The sequence below is a fragment of the Mobula hypostoma genome (genome assembly GCF_963921235.1).
Source record: "Mobula hypostoma chromosome 13 unlocalized genomic scaffold, sMobHyp1.1 SUPER_13_unloc_2, whole genome shotgun sequence".
Lineage (NCBI taxonomy): Eukaryota > Metazoa > Chordata > Chondrichthyes > Myliobatiformes > Myliobatidae > Mobula > Mobula hypostoma.
Window position 1 is genome coordinate 405,295 of NW_026948146.1, and position 18,377 is coordinate 423,671.

Sequence of the window (18,377 nt, forward strand, 5' to 3'; positions counted from 1 at the left end):
TGGGATTGGGCCTTCTGTATTTTTTACGAGATCTCTTCCGGCATTGGTTTCCAAACTCTGGAAACCCTCTGGTGCCTCTGCATCACCAGATTCTTTTCCCCTGCCACTTTCTGACCTCTTGGTTGTCTCCTTTTGCAACTTGAACCCCCACTCCCGCAGCTTTCTCTCCCTCACGGACTTTCACCGCTCATCCCGGCCCTTCCCTCGACCATCTGGTGCCACCCATCCCACCCCCGGACTCTCCCCTTACTCCCCTTCGGATCTTTCTTCCTCTTTGGAATGAACTGATCCTGCACCTTCTGCATTATTCCCAGAAATACCTGCCATTGCTGTTCCACTGTCATCCCTGCTAGGGTATTGTTCCATTGAACTTTGGCCAGCTCCTCCCTCATGGCTCCATAGTTCCCTTTGTTCAACTGTATTACTGACACTTCCGATTTTACCTTCTCCCTCTCAATTTGTAGATTAAAAGTTATCACATTACGGTCACTACCTCCTAATGGCTCCTTTACTTCGAGGTCCTTGATCAAATCAGGTTCATTACACAACACTAAATCTAGAATTGCCTTCTCTCTGGTAGGCTCCAGTACAAGCTGTTCTAAGAATCTATCTTGGAGGGACTCCACAAACTCCCTTGCTTGGGGTCCAGTACCAACCTGATTCTTCCAGTCTACCTGCATGTTGAAATCCCCCATAACAACTGTAGTATTACCTTTGCGACATGCCAATTTTAACTCTTGATTCACCTTATACTCTACATCCAGACTACTGCTTCGGGGCCCGTAGATAAACCCCCATTAGGGTCTTTCTACCCTTAGAATTTCTCAGTTCTATCTATACTGACTCTATGTCTCCTGATTCTATGTCCCCCCTCGCAAGGGACTGAATATCATTCCTCAGCAACAGAGCCACCCCTTTCCATAGGACGTATACCCTTGAATATTCATTTCCCAGGCCCTGTCCACTTGAAGCCATGTCTCTGTTATTCCCACAACATCACACTTGCCAATTTCCAACTGTGCCTCAAGCTCATCTACTTTATTTCTTATGCTTCATGCATTCATACATAATACTTTTAATTCATTACTCCCCTCACCTTTCGTATCAATTCCTATTTCACTTGGCCATACTGTACCATCCCTTCTTGAGCTTTGTGCTCTGTTTTTTCTGTTGTCTTTCTTATCTTTTCTTATTCTCACTCCATCCTTATATTTCCAGTTCGTCCCCTCCCCTCCACTACTTAGTTTAAACACACCCGTGTTGCAGTGGCAAACCTGCCTGCCAGAATGCAGGTCCCCCGCCTATTAAGTTGCAACCCGTCCCTTCTGTACAATTCATCCTTACCCCAAAACATACCCCAGTGGTCCAAGAATGTAAATCCTTGCTTCCTGCACCAGTTCCTCAGCCACACATTCAGATCCATTATCTCCCTGTTCCTGCCCTCTCCAGCACGAGGAACTGGAAGCAAACCAGTGATAACCACCCTGGAAGTCCTGCTTTTCAGCCCTCTTCCGAGTGATCTTCGATCATTTTTAATGAAATTGCAACAAGATATTCAAAAACTCACAAGTTGCTCCCTCTTGTTCATGCTGGAGTCTCGTTTCTTGAGTTTGGTGAAGTGATAGTTCCAGTGCCAGGCCTCCTTGGTGTTGGTGGCCACCAGGTCCAGGTTCCTTGCTGCTTTTAAAGCTGATTGTGAAGCAGCGGTCTGTGGGCATTTCCATGGCATTCTGCTGTATGCCCTCCGACTGGTGACTGGGCCTCAACTCCTGGATGTCATTGATCAAGATCGAGATGACAGGGTTCAGGGGTGGTGGTGGGAGAGGGGGAGTAAAATAACAGTAAAGGTAAGAACAAGTGATTCTCATTCAGAGGTATAAACACAAGACATTTTGCAAATACTACAGTAACAAATACAACATGTTATTCATTTATTGATTTATTAAGAAATATTGTGTGGATCAGGCCCCTCGACCCAAAGAGCCGCTCTGCAATGCAATCTACCTATTTCACGCCAGTATAATCACAGGATATTTACAATAACTAATTAACCTACTCATCAGTACGTCTTTGGGTTGTGGGAGGAAACTGGAGCACCCAGAGGAAACCCTCGTAGGCAGAGACAGAAAGTACAAACGCTTATAGATGGTACCGGAATTGAAATCTGAACTCTGATGCCGTGAGCTGCAATACCATCATGCCAACTGCCACACTGCCATGACGCCCTAAAATGCCAGGGGAACTCAGCAGGTCAGGCAACAACTATGGAGAGGAATAAAGAATCAGTGTTTCAGGCTGAGGCCCTTTATCAGGAGTCCTGATGTGAGATCTCAGCCTCAAATGTCAGCTCTTTATTCTCTGCATATAGAGCTCCCTAACCTGCACATTCAGATTTTTGTCTCACATGTACATCAACAGATACAGTAAAGAACCTCTCTCACCCCAAACATGTACATTTCTCCCCGTTCCCATCAAGATTAAAAACAAAACTTGAAATTTCTGGTGACCTCATTAAAGGAAGAATGTGTAAGCTTTGGAGAAGGTGCAGAGAGATTTATCAGGATGCTGCCTGGACTGGAGGGCACATCTTAGGAAGATAGGTTCTGCAAGCCAGGATTTTTTTTCTTGGGAGTGAAGGAGGATGAGAGGTGACTTAATAGATGAGTGCAAGATGATAAGAGGCCTAGATAGAGTATTTATTGACAGAGACATTCTCCCATAGTAGAAATGACGAATACAAACTTACAGGTGATTGAAAGATAGAGGGGGATGTCAGAGAAAAGTTCTTCACACGGAGAGTGGTGGGTGGGTGCGTGGAACACCCTGCCAGGTGTAGTGGAAGAAGCATTTAAGAAACTCTTAGACAGGTACTTGGATGATAGAAAAATGGTGGGCTATGTGGAAGGAAAAGGTTAGATTGATGTTAGATAAGGTTAAAAGGTCAGCACAACAATGGGACTGTATTCTGCTGCAGTGTTTCCTGTTCTGTATCATAGGAGTCTTGAATGGGGCTTCTATGATAAAGATAAATTTTAACCTCATAATCTAATTTGTCCTGACCTTACACCTTATTTTCTACTTTCACTGCACTTGCTCTGTAACCGTATTCTACATTTTGTTATTGCTTTTCCATTTCTACTATTTCAATATAATTATGTTTTGAAATGATCCAGTTGAAGTATCAGTTTATTGTCATTCAACTGTGCATGTGTATGCAGTGAAATCCAACAACGTTCCACTGGAATCAAGGTGTCAATCACAGAACAGAATACAAAAATAAATTAATAAAGTGCACAACAGAGCAGAAGTATTGGAGTATTGTTCATGAGTTTATACCTAAAGTAAAATCCCTTACTCACTCTTCCTTCAGTTAGTCCTGACGAAGGGTCTCGGCCTGAAACGTCGACTGCACCTCTTCCTACAGATGCCGCCTGGCCTGCTGCGTTCACCAGCAACTTTGATGTGTGTTGCTTGAATTTCCAGCATCTGCAGAATTCCTGTTGTTTTTATACCTAAAGAATTGAGTTTGAGTCTTCAGACTCCTGCACCTCCTCGCTGACTGTAATAATGGAAACAAGACATGTCTTGGGTGGTGGGGATCTTTAATGATAGATGCAGCCTTTCTGAGGCATCGTGAATTGAAGATGTCCTCGACGCTTGGGAGGTTGGTGTCCACGATACAGCTGGCTAAATGTAAAACCCTCTGCAATCCTGTACAGTGGCTCATCCATAGCAAGGCAGTGATGCCACCAATTAGAATGCTCTCCATAATACCATAACACATAGGAGAATCAGGCCATTTGCCTCTTGAGTCTGATCAGCAATCTGTACGTGGAAGAATTGGGAGGCTGGAGAAATCAATTGGAGGGCATGCAGGTAAGATGCAAGAATGTTCATATGGAGCACAAGTAGTAGCAGGGATCACTGGGTTGAATGGACTGCTTATACTCCAACTTTCTGATGTGCCAGTGAATGCACTAAGAAGATAGTCAACCTGTCATCAAAACTTCACCATTTAGAAACAAGATTATTTGTTTTCCTGAAAGCCTTCAACACGCCACCACAAATAGTATCTTATCAGTATCATATCCCTTCTGGCAAATCTGAACTGTTAGCTCCTTCAGTGTGACCTGTCTTGAGCCCTGCATATAGATGCAATAACAAGGAAAGCATCCCAGTGTCCTTAATTTCCCGGGAGTTTAAGGAGGTGTGGATTGTCATCAAACAATATTCTGGATGTACTAATGAAATTATTATTCTGGCTTTTGCTTCCATCCTATGCCATCGTATTGAAGGGTCTTGGCCCAAAATGTCAACTGTTTATTCTAGTCCATAGATGCTGCCTGACCTGTTAAATTCCTCCAGTATTTTGCTATGAGCCTGTGATGCTCCACAGTTTCACCTTAACTCCCCCTAAATTCTACCACTCAACTACCCACTAATGGATATTGACAGTGGCCAAATAACCTGAAGGCCTTTAAAGCCACCAATGTAACCAGGGAATCCTACCACACGAGTCATTCTCTCTTCTCCCTGTTCCTGTTGGGCAGAAGATATAACAGCTCAAGAATACAAGGACACCTACAGCCCGATGTTATAAGACTCTTGAAATGTCCTCTCAGGCAATAAAAATGTACTTTAGATCTCACAAAGCACATGACTTGAACTGATGCAAAATGACATATTTCACTGTGTCTCAATGTATATATGTGACGAATACACTCCATGGCCACATTAATTGTTCCTGTACCCGAATAAAGTGGCCACCGAGTAGACAACCGTGGTCTTCTGCTACGGCAGCCCATCCACCTCAAGATGCAATGTGTGGTCCATTGAGTGATACACTTCTTATACCACTGTTGCAACTTGTGCTGAATTGAGTTACTGTCACCTTCCCGTCACTTTCAAGTAGACCGACCGTTCTTCTCTGACCTCTCTCATTAATGGGCATTTTATCCCACAGAACTGCTGCTCACCAAATCTTTTTAGCCTTTCATATCATTCTCTGTAAACTTTAGAAACTGCTGTGCATGAACATCCAGCAGATCAGCAGTTTCTGAGATACTCAAACCACCTCATCTGGCACCAACCATCACCAACATTCAAGTTCACCAAATTGCATTCCTTTCCCACACTGATGTTTGGTCTGAACAACAACTGAACCTCTTGACCATGTCTGCATGCTTTTATGCATTGAGTTGCCGCCACATGATTGGTTAATCAGTTATTTGCACTAATGAGCAGGTGTACAGGAGTGCCTAATAAAATGGCCACTGAGTGTATATTATGCATTTTGGTATTGTTTTTCCCTTGTACCACCTCAATGTACTTACATTTTTAAATAATCTGTGTAGCTGTCAGTCGTATTTATTGTCATATCTAAAGTAAATGTGTGAACAGGGCAACGAAAAACTTACTTGCAACAGCAGCACAGTCTCATAGCATCAGATCGGCAGCATTCACTAGAAAATAAAATTATATGCAATGTACTAAAGAAAGAACACAATTACAAAAAAAACAAGGTCCATTTCAGTGCACAGTTGTTCACTGTATCTCGTCATATGTGAGAATAATAAACCAATTATTAATAGGTGGAAGGAAACTGAAACTCCCAGGGTATACCCTTCATCAACAAGGAGAAGCTGCAAACTCCACACAGACAGCATCAAAGGTCAAGGGGTGCAGTGGTTCATGCAACACAATTACAGCTTGGGACATGGGTGCTTGGACCGGTAACCCATCTGTAAAGAGTTTGTACATTCTTCCCGTCAGTGCGTGGGTTTCCTCCGGGTGCTCCGGTTTCCATCCACAGTCCAAAGACGTACTAGTTGGGAGGTTAGTTGGTGTTTGTAAATTGTGCTGTGATTAAGCTAGTGTTAAATAGGTGGGTTGCTGGGCAGCACGGCTCAATGGGCCAGAAGGGCCTGTTCCATGCTGCTCTCCAAATGAAATAAGTAAAATGTATACTGGTGCCTTGATGTAGAAACTCCACTGGCTTCAGCATGGAGCCATATCAGGAATCAGGGACTAATCACAGGCACGGTTGTTGCTCTGGACAAATACTTCTGTAAACTTTCTTTAAACATGCTCCCTCTCCTATCATCCCTCCAAAACTTGTCAATACTCACAGATAGGTTCCTAGCCAACATAAGGATCTTCTCGGAATTGTACCACACAGTCCGACAGTCATCTGGTGTTCGTAAATGCTGGACTTCATCCATGAGCCAGATTTGATATTCTGCATATGGTTACCCCTCAGCATAGCTTAATATCTTCATTCCTGATGAGGAGAACAGAGAGGAAGTGTCAGTCAAAGAGATGTTGTCGCAGAAGGGAAAGTGGGATGCAGGGTAGTGAAGAGGAAGACCAGTGGGGGTTCAGATGGGGCAGGCAAATCGGGACTGAGAAACTGGAGAGATAGGCTTAAGGAGTTGGGAATTAGGAAGGCAGGAGTGAGCAATGGAGAGAAGAGGAAATTTGTTAATGTATGGGAAGGTCAAGAAATTGCAATGAATGAGACTGAACAACACAGCACAGTATGGGCCTTTCAGACCACAATATCGAGCAAACCACTTAAGCTGTTCTCGGATTAATCTAAGCCTTCCCTCCTACAGTAACACTCAATTTTTCTATCACTCATATGCTTTGAGAGTTTCTTGAAAGTACCAAATTCATCTATCTCTACCTCTATCCCTGAGGTGGTTCAGCATACCTAACAGGCTCTGTAAAAAAACCTTTCTTACCTCTTTCTGCCCTGGGAAAGAGCCTCTGGGTATCCACTCAATCAATGCCAGTTATGATCTTGTAAACCTCTATCAAGTTACCTCTCATGCTTCTTCATCCTAAAGAGAAAAACCTCAGTTCACTCATCTTATCCTCAGAAGACAATATGAGGATAGGTTAAACAAGTCCAAGCAGCAACCTGTTGAATATCCACTGCACAATAGATAGGAGAGAGGAGGAACAGTAACAGCTCAGTGAAAATTCTAAGCTTTTGATTGATCTTGGAGTTGGTTACTACGTTGGCACAGCATCAAGGGTTGAAGGGCCTGTCCTGATGTTCTATATAAGAGTTCAGAAGAAGGCTCAAAAGAATGATTCTGGGAGCAAATCCCGAAGTTCCAGGAGGCGAGTAGCTGGGTGACTGTCAGGAGAAATAGAAATAGGCAGGTAGAGCAGAACACATCTGTAGCCATCCCCTCAAAAATAAGTATACTGATTTGGATACTTTTGTGGGGGATGATTTCGCCGGACAATGTCATGGTGACCAGGTTACAGGCACTGAGCATGGGTCCCTGGTGCAGAAAGGGAAGAGAGAGAAGAAGGGAGCGGTCGTGATAGGGGACTCAATAATGAAGGAGATTCTGTGGACATGAAAGGGGATGCAGTGGATGTTGTATATTTGGACTTTCAGAAGACCTTTGACAAGATGCCACACATGATGCTATCTACCAAGTTAAGAGCCCATGGTATTACAGAAAAGTTACTAATATGGTTAGAGCATTGCCTGATTGCTAGGGGGCAGCGAGTGGGAATAAAAGGATCCTTTTCTGGTTGGCTGCCAGTGACTAGTCATATTCTACAGGGGTCGGTGTTGGGACCACTTATTTTATACTGTATATAAATGATTTAGCTGATGGAATAGACAACTTTGTTGCCAAGTTTGCAGATGATATGAAGATTGGTGGAGGACAGGTAGTGTTGAGGAAACAGGTAGGATGCAGAAGGATTTAGACAGATTAGGAGAAGGGGCAAGAAAGTGGCAAATGAAATACAAAGTTGGAAAATGCATGGTCCTGCACTTTGGTATTAGAAATAAATGTGCAGAACATTTTCTAACTGGGGAGAAAAGCCAAAAATCTGAGATGCAAAGGGACTTGGGAGTCCTTCTGCAGAACACCTTAAAGGTTAACTTGCAGGTAGAGTCAGTGGTGAGGTTTACAAATGCCATGTTAGCATTTATTTCAAGAGGTCTAGAACACAAGAGCAAGGATGCGTTGCTGAGGCTTTATAAAGCATTGGTGAGGCTTCACCTTGAGTACTGTGAACAGTTTTGGGCCTCTCATCTTAGAAAAGATGTGCTGGCATTGGAGAGGGTCCAGAGGTTCACAAGGAAGATTCAAGGAATAAAAGGGTTATCATACGAGGAACATTTGATGGCTCTGGGTCTGCACTCGCTGGAATTCAGAAGGACAACCTTGAAACCTTTCGAATCTTGAAAGGCTAGACAGAGTGGATGTGGAAAGGATGTTTCCTATGGTGGGAGAGTCCAATTATAACAGAGAGAAGGATGAATTTCTTTTGTCAGATTGTGGTGAATCTGTGGACATTGTTTACCACAGACGGCTGTACAGGACAAGTCATCGGGTATACTTAAAGCATAGTTTGACAGGTTCTTGATTTATCTCTGCATCAAAGGCTCAATAATTGGGCTGAGTGATAATAAACCAGCCATGGTGGAATGGTGAAGCAGGCTTGATAAACCGAATGGCCGATTCTGCTCCTATGACTTATCCTTTATGGTCGAAGAAAGGTACTTAGTGAAGGGTAATGATCTCAGCAGAATGATCTCAACCCGAATTTTCAGCCATCCATTTCTCTTCTTGGATGCTGCCTGACCTGCTGAGTACCTCTGGTTCTGCCCGTTTTCGCACTCCACATCCCAACATTTGCTGACCCTTATGTCTCTTGTTTTGATGAAGACCACTCTGTATCATGAGATGACCTGTGGTACTTTGGGCTGAATGTCATTGTCTATACGGTAGCAATCAGTTACCCAAAGCCCAGCTCTCTTAATCGAAAGTGAACAAGCACCAAAATATCTGGTGTCACTGAGATGGCAATGTCTCAATCCGAGGGAACACAAGGCCCTTTAGGCTCTTCTGAGACCTTGAAGGTTCTGGTCCAAGCACACAGACACCATGGCTACAAAGCCCACTGGCACCTCTCCTCCCTCAGGATGCTAAAGAAATTGTACAAGTCCCCTTTGACCCTCACCAATTTCTCTCAATACATCATGTAGAAAAAATCCTATCGGGATGTATCGCAGTTTGGTACGGCAACTGCTCTGCCCGCGAACGTAGGAAACTGCAGTGAGCTGTGAACACAACTCAACATATCACAGAAACTAGTCCATGGATTCAGCACACAGCTCTCACTGCCTCAGTAGCAGCCAACATAATCAAAGACCCACCCACCCTGCACAATCTCCCTGAAAGCATGTACCATCAGTCTCAGGAACAGTTTCTCTCCCAGTGTTATAAAACTATTGAATGCTTCCCTTCTACAGTACGATTTGCACATGACCACAAAATCTACCACATCATGGCCTTGCACCTACACTGCACTTTCTCCATAACACTTTATTCTGCATTCTCTTATTGCTTTTCCCCTGTACAAACTCAATGCACTAATGTGGCAAATGATCTAAATGGATGGTGTGTAAAACAAAGTTTTATCAGTGCAACTTGGTACATGTGGCAATAATAAACCACTTAACAGTTATTGAACTGTCTCAAATTCTCGCCATTTTGCAGAGAAGTGTGAGACGCCTTGTGTTGTCAGTACTTTCAGTTCCTAGTCCAGGAAAAGCTAGTTTATGACAGAGGGTACATTCTCCTGCAGGGTGGGGAAAAACAGGGTTAAATAATGGATGGGTATGGCGATAAACACCAGTTGATTGGACACCCTATTACTGAGATCACGTTAAATGACAGTCCATGGAAAGTGGCTTTCCACTAAATTACAAAGTAAAATTGTGGCAGATTGAAAACAAAAAATATTGCTTGTGTGGAATGTCCCAAGATTGCAAAACAAAGGACACTCTTTAAAGAGTCAAGTACCCACTCTGATGTGGCTGGTGGCGCAAAGGCATCAGCACCGGACTCCGGAGTGAAGGTTCCCGAGGCAGATCCAAGCCGGGCCGCCCCGCCGCCCCCACCCCCGAGCACGTTTTCCATCCGGGCCGTGCTGAGCATCGAGTTAACCACTCGGCCTCCTGTAAAAAAAAGGGTCGAGTCAGGAACGTTCATATCGTGACCTGGTTAATCCGAAAGGAGACCAATCCTGACACCACACACCAGACAAGAATGGCTGACTGGTGCAACACGCCAAAAAAAATCCCACTCTGCAGAGATCACATTATAGGTAATGAGAGACTCTGTCCAGAGTCTGCAATCTAGAAAATAGAACAGCACAGCATTGAAAAAGGCCCTTTGCCCCACCATACCTTGAAAAAATAATTAAAATAGTAATTAATTCCTAACTAACCCACTCTCTTCTGCCTACACAATGTCCATATCTTTCTATTCCATACACATTCATGTACCTATCGATGAGACTTTCAAAACACCTCTATTCTACTTTCCTCCAGTACCATCCCTGGCAGCTACCACTCTCTATGTGGAAAACAACTTGCCCTGCACATCTCCTTTGAATTTACCCTTTCTCATTTGAAATTCACATCCTGTAGTCCATTATCCAGTCTCAGTATACAACTCCATTCTGCAACTAATATCGTGTTCTTTGGCACAACAGACATTTCCTCTTTGGCAGGTGTCCCTTGTACAGTAAATACTTATCTAAAAACAAGTTTGTGCTTTTGGATTCTCACCGAACCACATCTCTTGGAGCCAGAATCAGTATCGCCCCAAAGCAGCATGGGGGCCCCTGTTGAAGGCAACAAATCTGATGCTCACAACTGCGATAGTATTGATGGGTCAGCATGGAGATTGTGGGCCAAAGAGCCTTTTTCCCTGTTGTGGGGCTCGATGACACTTCATGGCCTGACAGATGCTTTAACGAGCTGCAGCCTCCCATCTCGTTCAGTAGCTGTCAGTTTGTGCAACACTTCACAGTGCCAGCATTCACTAAATGGGGTTCAATTCCCACTGCTGTCTATAGGAGTTTGTACATTCTCCCCATGACTGTGTGGGAGAATGTACAAACTGAATGCTCCCATTTCCTCCCACATTTCAAAACTATACAGATTATGCTCAGTACAATGTGGGACTGCCATGTTGGTACTGGAAGCTTGGCGACTCTTGTATGTTCCCAGCAGACTTCAGACTGTATTTACCATCGACACAAACAACATATTTCACCCTATGTTTCGGTGAAATTGTGACACATAAAGTTAACCAGAAATCTCTCCTCTCTTACCTTAAACCTCTGGTTCTTGATTCACCAAAACTGGGAAAAAGACTGAGTACATTCACCCTATCTGTGCCCACCATGACATTTTACACCTCTATAAGATCACCCTGAGTCCCTTAGTCTCCAATGAATAAAGCCCTCAGCTGACCAAAACTCAGGATCTAAGATGCAGAAGTACAGCTTATATTTACGTCTGTCTTCACTGTGATTCAGCACTCTTGGTTGAACTCTGATGTTTTGCACTCTTCACTGTATTTATTGCTGGAATTATTGAGCAAGCAATTTCATTGTTTCCGTCACATAAACCAAGATGTAAATTGTACAGAGTGAACCTCAAGCGTTTTCCCTTAACTGATATCAGTGGTGTACAAGATGAGACAGTGCCAGATTTCCTTGTTTTCTCATATATGTATGTATCGAAATGGACAATGAAATGCATAAATTCTGTGTCAATGACCAACACAGTGTGAGGATGAACTTCCTTACCACTGACTCAAACTGCAAGTTACCCTTTAGGGAATCCTGCATGAGGTCGCACAAGTCCCTTTGCAACTCTGATTTCTGTATATTTTCACCACTTAGAAATTCCTTAACACTACAAAGCCGGGCACTGGAAGAAGCTGGTAAATCCTTATTGAATCCTTCCTTCAGCTCATTTGAACTTGTTTACCAGGACATGTTCCAAACAAACAATAGTTCAGAACTCCCTCTGGGGTATCACTGTTGCATAGTCAATAGTGAAATCGGTTTGCTGTGCCAACGATCACAATGGGGTTCAATTCCCACCCATGTCTGTAAGGAGTTTTTATGACTGCACGGATTTCCTCTGGGTGCTCCGGTTTCCTCCCACATTCCAAAGATGTATAGGTTCAGGTCGGTGAACATTGGGAATACAGCGTTGTTACCAGAAGCATGGTGACACTTGTGGGCTGTCTAACAGCACATCCTCAGACTGTGCTGTTTGCTGTCGCAAAAGGATGTATTTCACTGAATGCTTCAATTTACATGTGATAAATTAAGCTAATCTTTAAGAGACTGGCCTCAATTACTTCTTTGAACAAGGTAAAAAGGGAGAAGCAGGTCGAGACTGAGATGCGTAAAGAGAAAGATGAACTCAGCATTACCCAGGAACAGGCAAGTCAGGTAGTATTCAAGTCAAAGTGTGGATGACTGTTGATACCAGACAGGATGGTTTGAGTATCTCAACCCACTGACCTCTGAGGCTTTTCACACACAACAATATCTCCATTTTACAGAGAACGCTAGGATAAACAACAACAATAAAACATCCTGAGTGGCAGTACTCAGTGCAAAAGTGCCTTGTTAATGAGAAAGTTCAGAGATGCATGGCCAGACTGGTTCAGGCTGACAGCAAAGGAAAAGTAACTCAAATAATCACTCGTTATAACAGTGGTGTGAAAAACAGCATCTACCAATGCAAGCACCACACACAAAATGCTGGTGGAACCCAGCAGGCCAGGCAGCATCTGGAGGAAGAAGTACAGTCGATGTTTCAGACCGAGACTCTCCATCAGGCCTCCCTCCCCCCTCTGATCCCAGCTCTCATCCGTGCCGGGTCTTTACCATCCCCTCCGACCATCAACTCTCTGAGGCAGAGCGCTCTGTCCTCAGTAAGGGCCTTACCTTTGTCCCCATTTCCCCAGACCTCAGCGAGTTCTGCAGGCGCCATGACGCTGAACTCTCCTTCCACCGGCTCCATCTTCGAGCCTACTTCTTCGGCAAGAACTCTCCCACCCCCAATGACCCCTTCTCCTGCCTTCAACCCTCCTCCTCCTCTTCATGGACACCCCGCTCTGGTCTTCTGCCTGCTCTGGATCTCTTAATTGCTAACTGCCGACGGGATATCAACCATCTCCACTTCACCACACCTTGTTCCAATTCCAACCTCACTCCTTCCGAACGCTCTGCTCTCCACTCCCTCTGCAACAATCCTAACCTTACTATAAAACCCACCGATAAGGGGGGCGCTGTTGTAGTCTGGCGTACTGACCTCTACCTTGCCCAGGCACAGCGACAGCTGATACCTCCTCTTATTTACCCCTCAATCATGACCCCACTAAGCAGCACCAGGCCATTGTCTCCCACACCATCACCAACCTTATCAGCTCTGGGGATCTCCCATCCACTGCCACCAACCTCACACTTCCCACACCCCGCACTTCCCGTTTCTGCCTTCTACCCAAGATCCATAAACCTGCTTGTCCAGGTAGACCCATTGTCTCAGCTTGCTCCTGCCCCACCGATCTCATTTCTGCATACCTCGACACTGTTTTATCCCCCCTTGTTCAATCCCTTCCCACCTATATCCGTGACACTTCTCACGCTCTGAATTTTTTCGATGATTTTAAGTTCCCTGGTCCCCACTGCCTAATTTTCACCATGGATGTCCAGTCCCAAAATACCTCCATCCCCCACCAGGAAGATATCAAAGCTCTCCGCTTCTTTTTGGATTCCAGACCTAACCAGTTCCCCTCTACCACCACTCTCCTCCATCGAGCAGAATTAGTCCTTACTCTTAATAATTTCTCCTTTGGCTCCTCCCACTTCCTCCAAAATAAAGCTGTAGCCATGGGCACCTGTATGGGTCCCAGCTATGCCTGCCTTTTTGTTGGCTTTGTGGAACAGTCCATGTTCCAAGCTATACTGGTATCCGTCCCCTACTTTTCCTTCGCTACATCGACGACTGCATTGGTGCTGCTTCCTGCATGCATGCTGAGTTCGTTGACTTCATTAACTTTGCCTCCAACTTTCACCCTGCCCTTAAATTTACCTGGTCCATTTCTGACAACTCCCTCTCCTTTCTTGATCTTTCGGTCTCTATCTCTGGAAATAGCTTATCTACTAATGTCTACTATAAGCCTACGAACTTACCTGGACTATTCCTCTTCCCACCCTGTCTCTTGCAAAAATGCCATCCGCTTCTCTCAATTCCTCCTTCTCCGCTGCATCTTCTCTCAGGATGAGGCTTTTCATTCCAGGACGAAGGAGATGTCTTCCTTTTTTAAAGAAAGGGGCTTCCCTTCCTCCACCATCAACTCTGCTCTCAAATGCATCTCTGTCATTTCATGCACATCTGCTCTCACCCCATCCTTCCACCACCCCTCTAGGGATAGGGTTCCCGTTGTCCTCATCTACCACCCCACCGGCCTCCGGGTCCAACATATCATTCTGCATTACTTCCGCTACCTCCAATGGGATCCCACTCCCAAGCACATCTTTCCCTCCCCCCATCTTTCTACTTTCCGCAGGGATCATCCCCTACACAACTCCCTTGTCCATTCATCCCCCCATCCCTTCCCACCAATCTCCCCCCACGGTACTTATCCTTGTAAGCAGAACAAGTGCTACACCTGCCCTGACACTTCCTCCCTCACCACCATTCAAGGCACCAGACAGTCCTTCCAGGTGAGGCGACTCTTCACCTGTGAGTCGGCTGCTGTGATATACTGCGTCCAGTGCTCCAGGTGTGGCCTTCTATAAATTGGTGAGACCCGACGCAGACTGGGAGACCGTTTCACTGAACACCTACGCTCTGTCCGCCAGAGAAAGCAGAATCTCCCAGTGGCCACAAGTTTTAATTCCACGTCCATTGCCCATTCTGATATGTCAGTCCATGGCCTCCTCTACTGTCAAGATGAAGCCACACTCAGGTTGGAGGCACAACAAGATGAAGCCACACTCAGGTTGGAGGAACACAAAAACACCTTATATTCCATCTGGGTAGCCTGATGGCATGAGCACTGATCTCTCTAACTTCCATTAATGCCCGTCCTCCCCTTCTTACCCAATCCCTTATTTATTTATTATTCCCCCCCACACACACTTTTTTCCTCTCTCTGTCCCTCTCACAATCACTCCTACCTGCTCTCTATCTTCCTCTGGGCTCCCCTCCACCTTTCTTTCTCTCAAGGACCCCCCTCTGAAGATCCTCTCCATTCTCCAGCTCTGTATCCCTTTTCCCAATCAACTTTCCAGCTCTTAGCTTCATCCCTCACCCTCTTGTCTTCTCCTATCATTTCGGATCTCCCCTCCCCTTCCCACTTTCAAATCTCTTACTATCTCTTTTTTCAGTTAGTCCTGACAAAGGGTCTTGGCCTGAAACTTCGACTGTATTTCTTCCTATAGATGCTGCCTGGCCTGCTGCGTTCCACCAGTATTTTGTGTGTATTGCTTGAATTTCCAGCATCTGCAGATTTTCTCGTGTTTGCGTCTCCGAATGCAAAACATGTCAAACCTTGAAGGGATGGGCGACAGCAACAAAAGACCTGAACATTCATTCACGAACCACTTCATTCAATCCAGGAGACAAATGCGTTAATTTTGTATTAAAACTAAACTTGATGCAGCATTTTCTCCTTGACATTTAAACGCTCAAACTCTCTCACGCACGCAGACAGATCGACTTTACGATCATTTTTACCTTCATCGACTCCATAAGATCCATGATTCGGCCTTCTGTACTTTTTAGGAGATCTCTTCGGGACTGGTTTCCCAGCTCCGGAAATCCTCTGGCGCCTCTGTATCGCCCCATTCTTTATTTTTCCATGCTAGAGTCTGCTCAGTTTCTGACCACTCGGTTGTCTCCTTCTGCGTCTTGTCCACCCCTTCTCCGCTCCTTGACAGGCCTCTCGCCCGATACCATTCTCCCGCTCAGCCAGGCCCTTCCCCGACCCCGCAGCTCGAACTCGCTCACACACAGATAGATCTATTTTACTATCATTTTTACCTTCATCTGCTCCGTAAGAGTTGGGATTCTACCTTCTGTATTTTATTTTACGAGATCAGTTCCTGAGGCTCGACTCCCTGCTCCTTTCCTCAGACCCTGGCTCCATATTCCCGCCTGTAAATTGTGGCATCCAGGCTCCAGATTTAGATCCAGATCCTCTGCCTCCATCGAGCTCCTCAGGATCAGTCTCCCCTCACCCACATGCAGGTTCCCTACTTCCTGATCTGATTCCCTCTCCCCTGGATCTAGGCTTCCAGCCTCCTGATTCTCACGTTTGGTTCTCCAGTCTCCCGGCTTCACTCCCTCAGCTTGGGGCCCGCTCCCCGACCTTCCGACCGGGCCGTGCCGCCCCAGCTTGGGGCTCCCCGGTCGCTTCCTCTCCCCCACGGGCACAATTCCCTCAATTCCTGACCTCTTGGCCACCGATTCCCTTCTCCTGCTCAGACCACGGCTCGGCGACCCTTCCTATCGAACACCCGGCGGGCCTAAGTGCCGAAGACGAAGGCGGCCCCGCCGGCCGACAGTCGCAGCCCCAACGCGGTGAGTGTGCGGACTGGCATGGGTCGGACGCGGGACCCGTGTGTGGGGACGGTCAGCTTCGATCTTGCAGTTATCAAACTATCGAACGGAGTGTGGCGGACCGACACGGAGGTTGAGAGAGTGTGGGGGGAGGATTGGGCCGGGAGAGCGGCTGACAGGGAGCGGAGACAACTGGAGTGTTGGCGCCACAGTGACGGGGCTGGCGGTTCGCAGCACCGGGAATGTGACTGAGGGGAGCCGATGGCGGGGAATTCAAATGGGAGAAAAGTGATGGTCTGGGATGGATTTTGGCAAAGAGTGAAAGGAAAATGAGTCGGGGAAGGGCGAGTTCGGATCAGAAAGGTCACCCGGTGCAGGGCATTAGGACTGGGCTCACTGATCATGTCGACTTAAAGTAATGATTATTTTCATTTCTAATTGTGTTAAACAGCTTCATCAGGTTCGTGAATGTGAATATGGGAATTGTGAAGCTAATGCTGAGGCAAGATTCTGCAACTGTCAGGACGTTCATAGTGCAAATTATTTAGTTTGCCCTATTTTGCAAAAGGCTTGGGAAATTCAGAGGTGAAGATAGCGAATAATATTTCTTATGTTGAAGGTGTGAGAAGATTTGATTCCTGCACATCTGTTGGACATCGAGATAAAACCATACACTTGCAAAGATTTGGATGGAGCAAGAGCATGGAGTGAGGTTATGTAGGCGGGGAGTCTGGGAGGTGAGGCATCTAGTGAGGTATTGATTTTTAAAAATATATCTTTTCTTGTGTTTCTTTGTGCCGTGGTTCATTGAACTGCACCAGTGTGAGAGAAATCTGGTAAACTTAGAATTGTGGTGGATGCAGCATCAAGATATTTGCGATTAGTGGAAATTACTGCAGAACAGGGACATGAAGTACTTTGGGGAGAAGATTTGGGAATGACAGTAGAGGGAATGGGCTGGTGGTTGAGGGTGATTGAATATGGGGTGCTACAGACTGATCTTTACAGTTCTTACATCAACTTCCAGTACTTCATTGGAATGCAAAAGGTCTGTTAGCCAGTGGTCTGGAATTTAAAGCATATGTGTCACGTTTTGGTCTTCCCTTAAGTGATATTTCTATACAAGTAACTTGATTGCAATCTTGTGATTCTTTAGAATTTGACTGTGCAATTGAATTGATCAGGAGCATTGACTCTAATATGATTAATTTTTTTGCGAAGGCCCTGAGTTCAGTTGCTGATATCTTTTGTAGATGCCAGATGGAAAGTTTTATGTCCTCCCTGACTTGGTTTGTTAATTTATTTATGATTACTGGATCTCATTGCTTACTTGTAAGTTCACAGCTGTTGTTGCTTACTTGTTATTACATTGTTAAGTGATTAGGTTTCATTCATCAGTCCAGCTATTTTATATCATTTGTACATTCCATTTAGCCGCTATTAGTTAGAAGCACTCTGTTAGAAGTCGAAGGAATCTTAAACAATATTTGAATCTACCTTTCATGAGAACGCCAAGATGTACTGCCTTTACTCAGCTCTTTGTGTACTGTAACACATTGGTGAACAGTAACACCATCTTCAAACTACAACTGTGCCGGGACTGGAGTTTACCTATCTGTCCAGCTTAAGAAAATGGGTATACCAGTGAACGAAGGCAGAATGGGATTGTCGGTAATATACAGGCAACTGAGCCAATTATTGGGTAGATCTGGGGTTCCTAATGTGCAGGATATTCTGGGACCTGAGGCAGGGACGGTTAAATCGTACAGGACCCTGGTGAACTTTTTAATGAAAAGGGGCTTGTGAAAGAGGATCTGATCCCCATCATGGCTCCCTTCATACTACATTACAGTAGGTGGTGGAAATGCAACTTCCTGACAGGTGCAAGCCACCATTCGCACAAAAGAAGAATAGTCATTTGAACCATCCCACAGTACAACCAGATGGACTCATCACT

The 18,377-nt window shown here is 45.3% G+C and overlaps 1 long non-coding RNA gene across 3 annotated transcripts in view; it reads right to left on the reverse strand.

The window, feature by feature from the left end:
• LOC134341286 (uncharacterized) overlaps window positions 1–7,267 on the reverse strand; it is a 30,870-nt gene extending 23,603 nt beyond the window's left edge. The window contains exons 1-3 of one of the 3 annotated variants that reach the window (XR_010016744.1): window positions 5,418–5,462; window positions 3,360–3,559; window positions 1,568–1,769 (exon numbers count right to left, since the gene is read on the reverse strand). This is a non-coding gene — a long non-coding RNA (uncharacterized LOC134341286). Of the gene's footprint in view, window positions 1–1,567; window positions 1,770–3,359; window positions 3,560–5,417; window positions 5,463–6,128 lie in introns of those variants that run through there. The other 2 variants (XR_010016742.1, XR_010016743.1) reach the window with 2 other exon arrangements.
• Window positions 7,268–18,377: the final 11,110 nt, after the last annotated feature.